At 41.8% G+C, this 8,503-nt stretch overlaps 1 long non-coding RNA gene across 1 annotated transcript; it reads right to left on the bottom strand.

Moving 5' to 3' along the window:
* Nucleotides 1-600: 600 nt before the first annotated feature.
* Nucleotides 601-1,489, bottom strand: LOC117505972. Its single transcript, XR_004559321.1, has 3 exons — nt 1,449-1,489; nt 1,343-1,344; nt 601-674 (listed from the first exon to the last, which is right to left on the bottom strand). It is a non-coding gene; the product is annotated as an uncharacterized LOC117505972 (long non-coding RNA).
* Between the last annotated feature and the right edge of the window lie 7,014 nt (nt 1,490-8,503).

Raw genomic sequence — 8,503 nt, 5'->3', positions numbered from 1 at the left:
TAACTACTGAGATGGTGCTTTCTTTTAAAGTTCATCTTAAACACATGATCTTCAAATTAAGGGTGAAACTCGGTTTCCTTTACAGAAACAAGTTATGCTTCTCCTTAAGTGCTCAGAAGCTCCTGATAACTGCTACCTTCCTGCCCTTATTGGACTACAGCATTGTTGTGTATTGGTGAGCTTCATCCAGTTGTCTACAGTCACTGACCCTGCTGTATCACTGCGCCCAGAGATCCATCACTGGTCGTAGCCTCTTCACCCGCCACTGTGAGTTGTCTGCCAAAGCGGGCATGCCCTCTTTGACTGTTAGGTGTTATATACACTGGATAATTCTGGTTTACAAAATTCTTATTAATCTGGTTCTGAGCTATTTATCCAGTTTCCTTCAGGTATGCGCTCCAACGACATGTTGTGCTTTTGTGTGCCTCGTGTCCGCACTGAAGCAGGAAAGCTATCTTTTACTTTTTCTGCTCCATCTGACTGAAATATTCTCTAGTCGGAACTCAAACAGTCTGGGTTGATTTCTTTGAACACCTTCCGCTCTGTTTTAAGAGATCACAAATGGAATTCTTTTGCACAGTTCCCATGTTTCTAAATTCTATTTTTTTTATCCTGTACATCATTACAATGACCAAGCTGATTGTTTTTGCTGTATATTCCTTGTATTTTATTTGCTATTAACTGTTGGGAAGGTGTCGTAGCACGGACCCACAACAGGGGGCGCAAATGAACGGACAATGAGTAAGCCAAAAGGTAACAATTTACTGTTGTGACAATACACAACTAAATGTACAGAAATTGCAAAGTCAATGAACACCAGGTGACGTGTGGCAGGCTCGAAGATAGAAGACCCCCGACGAGAGAGAGAACCGCGTCCCACACGGCCTCCACCACCACGGTCTGAAGAACACCGGAGCCGCCAAGTCCGAATCCCCAGGTGACCTCTGTCTTCGGCTGTCGACCCTGGTACTGCTGGCAGAAAGCAGAAAAAGATGAGTGAGTGTAAATCCTTACACTCAGTGGTCTACAGTCTGTGCACAGTTAGGAGGAGAACCTCCACCTCCGAATCACACACTCGTGCAGCTCCTAGTGTGACCACTTATCTGTAGCGCGGTTGTCGTCGTCACGCTCCACGCCACTTCCAGATAAGGGTGAACACCACAGGATACCGGCTGCAACAAAAGGTCAGAATCCTAAACACTGTGTTAAAGTCAGCAGAGAAAATTACCTCACGGTAGTCGATTTCTCGGCGAGGAGGTGGAGTTCCGATCCGGCTTTTAAGATGGTGATGCTGATGATGAACGAGTGACAGCTGGTGCAGGGGATGAATGACAGCTGTCACTTCTTCAGGGTCCGGCGCCCTCTCGTGCTTGGAGCCCGCACTCCAAGCAGGGCGCCCTCTGGTGGTGGTGGGCCAGCAGTACCTCCTCTTCAGCGGCCCACATAACATTAACATTCTCTTGATGATGTTAACCTGTCTATTGTGACGTGTGCTGCTGCCTTTTCTTGGCCAAGTCACCTTGTAAAAGAGGTTTCAATCTCAATGGGCTTTTATCTGCTTAAATAATAATAATAATTATTATTATTATAATTATTATTATTATTATTATTATTATTATTTCTCACAAAATGATGAGAAACCTCCACGTAGATTCACAAAGGAGAACTATCAAATGGTCATGAAAAATGGGGACAAAATACAACGAACTTGGCTTATTTAACCTGGAACCTGGCTTATAGAAACCTGGTTACAGCAGGATGAATATGTTAGTTTAAATGAGTCAACACCCCCGAGTCACACTAACTGTCAGAATGCTCGTAGCACGGGCCGTGGCGGAGGATTAGCAGCAATCTTCCATTCCAGCTTATTAATTAATCAAAAACCTAGACAGAGCTTTAATTCATTTGAAAGCTTGTCTCTTAGTCTTGTCCATCCAAATTGGAAGTCCCAAAAACCAGTTTTATTTGTTATTATCTATCGTCCACCTGGTCGTTACTGTGAGTTTTCTCTGTGAATTTTCAGACCTTTTGTCTGACTTAGTGCTTAGCTCAGATAAGATAATTATAGTGGGCGATTTTAACATCCACACAGATGCTGAGAATGACAGCCTCAACACTGCATTTAATCTATTATTAGACTCTATTGGCTTTGCTCAAAAAGTAAATGAGTCCACCCACCACTTTAATCATATCTTAGATCTTGTTCTGACTTATGGTATGGAAATAGAAGACTTAACAGTATTCCCTGAAAACTCCCTTCTGTCTGATCATTTCTTAATAACATTTACATTTACTCTGATGGACTACCCTACAGTGGGGAATAAGTTTCATTACACTAGAAGTCTTTCAGAAAGCGCTGTAACTAGGTTTAAGGATATGATTCCTTCTTTATGTTCTCTAATGTCATATACCAACACAGAGCAGAGTAGCTACCTAAACTCTGTAAGTGAGATAGAGTATCTCGTCAATAGTTTTACATCCTCATTGAAGACAACTTTGGATGCTGTAGCTCCTCTGAAAAAGAGAGCTTTAAATCAGAAGTGCCTGACTCCGTGGTATAACTCACAAACTCGTAGCTTAAAGCAGATAACCCGTAAGTTGGAGAGGAAATGGCGTCTCACTAATTTAGAAGATCTTCACTTAGCCTGGAAAAAGAGTTTGTTGCTCTATAAAAAAAGCCCTCCGTAAAGCTAGGACATCTTTCTACTCATCACTAATTGAAGAAAATAAGAACAACCCCAGGTTTCTTTTCAGCACTGTAGCCAGGCTGACAAAGAGTCAGAGCTCTATTGAGCTGAGTATTCCATTAACTTTAACTAGTAATGACTTCATGACTTTCTTTGCTAACAAAATTTTGACTATTAGAGAAAAAATTACTCATAACCATCCCAAAGATGTATCGTTATCTTTGGCTGCTTTCAGTGATGCCGGTATTCGGTTAGACTCTTTCTCTCCGATTGTTCTGTCTGAGTTATTTTCATTAGTTACTTCATCCAAACCATCAACATGTTTATTAGACCCCATTCCTGCCAGGCTGCTCAAGGAAGCCCTACCATTATTTAATGCTTCAATCTTAAATATGATCAATCTATCTTTGTTAGTTGGTTATGTACCACAGGCTTTTAAGGTGGCAGTAATTAAACCATTACTTAAAAAGCCATCACTTGACCCAGCTATCTTAGCTAATTATAGGCCAATCTCCAACCTTCCTTTTCTCTCAAAGATTCTTGAAAGGGTAGTTGTAAAACAGCTAACTGATCACCTGCAGAGGAATGGTCTATTTGAAGAGTTTCAGTCAGGTTTTAGAATTCATCATAGTACAGAAACAGCATTAGTGAAGGTTACAAATGATCTTATTATGGCTTCGGACAGTGGACTTATCTCTGTGCTTGTTCTGTTGGACCTCAGTGCTGCTTTTGATACTGTTGACCATAAAATTTTATTACAGAGATTAGAGCATGCCATAGGTATTAAAGGCACTGCGCTGCGGTGGTTTGAATCATATTTGTCTAATAGATTACAGTTTGTTCATGTAAATGGGGAATCTTCTTCACAGACTAAAGTTAATTATGGAGTTCCACAAGGTTCTGTGCTAGGACCAATTTTATTCACTTTATACATGTTTCCCTTAGGCAGTATTATTAGACGGTATTGCTTAAATTTTCATTGTTACGCAGATGTTACCCAGCTTTATCTATCCATGAAGCCAGAGGACACACACCAATTAGCTAAACTGCAGGATTGTCTTACAGACATAAGGACATGGATGACCTCTAATTTCCTGCTTTTAAACTCAGATAAAACTGAAGTTATTGTACTTGGCCCCACAAATCTTAGAAGCATGGTGTCTAACCAGATCTTTACTCTGGATGGCATTTCCCTGACCTCTAGTAATACTGTGAGAAATCTTGGAGTCATTTTTGATCAGGATATGTCATTCAAAGCGCATATTAAACAAATATGTAGGACTGCCTTTTTGCATTACGCAATATCTCTAAAATCAGAAAGGTCTTGTCTCAGAGTGATGCTGAAAAACTAATTAATGCATTTATTTCCTCTAGGCTGGACTATTGTAATTCATTATTATCAGGTTGTCCTAAACGTTCCCTAAAAAGCCTTCAGTTGGTTCAGAATGCTGCAGCTAGAGTACTGACGGGGACTAGCAGGAGAGAGCATATCTCACCCGTGTTGGCCTCTCTTCATTGGCTTCCTGTTAATTCAGACAGATACCCTCTCTACTTTTAAGATTAGGCTTAAAACTTTCCTTTTCGCTAAGGCTTATAGTTAGGGCTGGATCAGGTGACCCTGGACCATCCCTTATCTATGCTGCTTTAGACGTAGACTGTGGGGGGTTCCCATGATGCACTGTTTCTTTCTCTTTTTGCTCCGTATGCACCACTCTGCATTTAATCATTAGTGATCGATCTCTGCTCCCCTCCACAGCATGTCTTTTTCTTGGTTCTCTCCCTCAGCCCCAACCAGTCCCAGCAGAAGACTGCCCCTCCCTGAGCCTGGTTCTGCTGGAGGTTTCTTCCTGTTAAAAGGGAGTTTTTCCTTCCCACTGTAGCCAAGTGGTTGCTCATAGGGGGTCGTTTTGACCGTTGGGGTTTTTCATAATTATTGTATGGCCTTGCCTTACAATATAGAGCGCCTTGGGGCAACTGTTTGTTGTGATTTGGCGCTATATAAAAAAAAAGTTGATTGATTGATTGATTGATTGATTGATTGATTGATTCCATGTCCACAGATTCAGTCTTTTGCTATGTATGTAAATGTTTTGGTAGATAACAGTGCACTTACAAAGGGAGGTTAAACTGGAAGAACCTAGGAGGCATTTAAAAGATCATGAATATTCAAAAACAAACATTACAAATAAGAAAGTTGGCATGAGCTCCAGATGTGGCTAAAAACTAAAATAACCTTTGACCAATTTAAGGGCCCCTTCACACATAACACGATTTAAGTCGACTAGCACATGAAGGAGGAATTGTGTGCCAGTTGTGAAAAATCGGAGCTGCCTTCAATGCCTCATAGACCTTTTGCTACAACTATTTGCGCACAGCAGTGGCTGAAAGACAGAGAGTGCCCTGTGAGAGCCCATCGATTCCTCTCGCGGCAGATGTCGGCCAAATTCCAAGTGACACACATGATCATCCAACACTGCTCACTTGGCACTTAGAGAATGTGTGGCCATTCATGCTGTTAGCATGAAAACAGTCAGCAGATGATCACTTTCGAGCTGGATGTGAAATGTGTCTAAATGCCTGCATGAGTGTGGTGTTGCAAACAGAAACACATATGTGGCATGCATGTGTATAACACATGTGCGCGTGTGTCATGCCACCCCCCCCCCCCCCCCCACGAAACACACATAGCGTACATATGGCTTGCAACCTCCAATCCCACCCCTTCCCACTCTCCCCATCACATGTGGTGTGCCGGGGGAGGTGGGGGGGGGGCACACTTGGATAAAATGCTGATATGTATGCTGCACAGACATGATCACATGGGGGCTGGACAGGCAGGTCTGAGCACACACAACACAGCGAGGTGCCTGTCAGCTGCTGACCAGAGTCACTGACAGCTCACATCACACGGAAACACAGTGATACATTGGTGTGTCCACCGACAGCCGCAGCTGTTGGACGTCCCAGCTGGAGAACATGTACCGTTTTTGGACGAAATGAACTGTCCCCTGTGTGTCTGCTTCCTGTCCTCACGTGGAAATACATAAAAACATATATCATTTTTGCGACGTGCTGGAGAGTGAGCACATTGTCAGGCTGTCCCAGCTGAAACAGATTGTCAGTTCATGTGGACACGCAGCAGGCAATCTGAGTGTCGCATCTGTCTGACAGTTCATATGTGTCGGCCAGACATGCATGCAGGCCTGGCCTGACACCTGTGTCCTCTGAGCAGGACTATATGACAATCAATCAATCAATCAATCACTCAATTTTATTTATATAGCGCCAAATCACAACAAACAGTTGCCCCAAGGCGCTTTATATTGTAAGGCAAGGCCATACAATAGTTACGTAAAAACCCAACGGTCAAAACGACCCCCTGTGAGCAAGCACTTGGCGACAGTGTGAAGGAAAAACTCCCTTTTAACAGGAAGAAACCTCCAGCAGAACCAGGCTCAGGGAGGGGCAGTCTTCTGCTGGGACTGGTTGGGGCTGAGGGAGAGAACCAGGAAAAAAGACATGCTGTGGAGGGGAGCAGAGATCGATCACTAATGATTAATGCAGAGTGGTGCATACAGAGCAAAAAGAGAAAGAAACAGTGCATCATGGGAACCCCCCAGCAGTCTAAGTCTATAGCAGCATAAGTAAGAGATGGTTCAGGGTCACCTGATCCAGCCCTAACTATAAGCTTTAGCAAAAAGGAAAGTTTTAAGCCTAATCTTAAAAGTAGAGAGGGTGTCTGTCTCCCTGATCTGAATTGGGAGCTGGTTCCACAGGAGAGGAGCCTGAAAGCTGAAGGCTCTGCCTCCCATTCTACTCTTACAAACCCTAGGAACTACAAGTAAGCCTGCAGTCTGAGAGCGAAGTGCTCTATTGGGGTGATATGGTACTATGAGGTCCCTAAGATAAGATGGGACCTGATTATTCAAAACCTATAAGTAGAAGAAGAATTTTAAATTCTATTCTGGAATTAACAGGAAGCCAATGAAGAGAGGCCAATATGGGTGAGATATGCTCTCTCCTTCTAGTCCCCGTCAGTACTCTAGCTGCAGCATTTTGAATTAACTGAAGGCTTTTTAGGGAACTTTTAGGACAACCTGATAATAATGAATTACAATAGTCCAGCCTAGAGGAAATAAATGCATGAATTAGTTTTTCAGCATCACTCTGAGACAAGACCTTTCTAATTTTAGAGATATTGCGTAAATGCAAAAAAGCAGTCCTACATATTTGTTTAATATGCGCTTTGAATGACATATCCTGATCAAAAATGACTCCAAGATTTCTCACAGTATTACTAGAGGTCAGGGTAATGCCATCCAGAGTAAGGATCTGGTTAGACACCATGTTTCTAAGATTTGTGGGGCCAAGTACAATAACTTCAGTTTTATCTGAGTTTAAAAGCAGGAAATTAGAGGTCATCCATGTCTTTATGTCTGTAACACAATCCTGCAGTTTAGCTAATTGGTGTGTGTCCTCTGGCTTCATGGATAGATAAAGCTGGGTATCATCTGCGTAACAATGAAAATTTAGGCAATGCCGTCTAATAATACTGCCTAAGGGAAGCATGTATAAAGTGAATAAAATTGGTCCTAGCACAGAACCTTGTGGAACTCCATAATTAACCTTAGTCTGTGAAGAAGATTCCCCATTTACATGAACAAATTGTAATCTATTAGATAAATATGATTCAAACCACCGCAGCGCAGTGCCTTTAATACCTATGGCATGCTCTAATCTCTGTAATAAAATTTTATGGTCAACAGTATCAAAAGCAGCACTGAGGTCTAACAGAACAAGCACAGAGATGAGTCCACTGTCTGAGGCCATAAGAAGATCATTTGTAACCTTCACTAATGCTGTTTCTGTACTATGATGAATTCTGAAACCTGACTGAAACTCTTCAAATAGACCATTCCTCTGCAGATGATCAGTTAGCTGTTTTACAACTACCCTTTCAAGAATTTTTGAGAGAAAAGGTTGGAGATTGGACTATAATTAGCTAAGATAGCTGGGTCAAGTGATGGCTTTTTAAGTAATGGTTTAATTACTGCCACCTTAAAAGCCTGTGGTACATAGCCAACTAATAAAGATAGATTGATCATATTTAAGATCGAAGCATTAAATAATGGTAGGGCTTCCTTGAGCAGCCTGGTAGGAATGGGGTCTAATAAACATGTTGATGGTTTGGAGGAAGTAACTAATGAAAATAACTTAGACAGAGCAATCAGAGAGAAAGAGTCTAACCAAATACCGGCATCACTGAAAGCAGCCAAAGAGAACAATATGTCTTTGGGATGGTTATGAGTAATTTTTTCTCTAATAGTTAAAATTTTATTAGCAAAGAAAGTCATGAAGTCATTACTAGTTAAGTTAAGGAATACTCGGCTCAATAGAGCTCTGACTCTTTGTCAGCCTGGCTACAGTGCTGAAAATAAACCTGGGGTTGTTCTTATTTTCTTCAATTAGTGATGAGTAGTAAGATGTCCTAGCTTTACGGAGGGCTTTTTTATAGAGCAACAGACTCTTTTTCCAGGCTAAGTGAAGATCTTCTAAATTAGTGAGACGCCATTTCCTCTCCAACTTACGGGTTATCTGCTTTAAGCTACGAGTTTGTGAGTTATACCACGGAGTCAGACACTTCTGATTTAAAGCTCTCTTTTTCAGAGGAGCTACAGCATCCAAAGTTGTCTTCAATGAGGATGTAAAACTACTGACGAGATACTCTATCTCCCTTACAGAGTTTAGGTAGCTACTCTGCACTGTGTTGGTATATGACATTAGAGAACATAAAGAAGGAATCATATCCTTAAACC

This window comes from Thalassophryne amazonica, unplaced genomic scaffold (genome assembly GCF_902500255.1).
Source record: "Thalassophryne amazonica unplaced genomic scaffold, fThaAma1.1, whole genome shotgun sequence".
Taxonomy (NCBI): domain Eukaryota; kingdom Metazoa; phylum Chordata; class Actinopteri; order Batrachoidiformes; family Batrachoididae; genus Thalassophryne; species Thalassophryne amazonica.
Note: the sequence above shows the minus strand (reverse complement) of the source record. Positions and strands in the feature narration are given on the sequence as shown.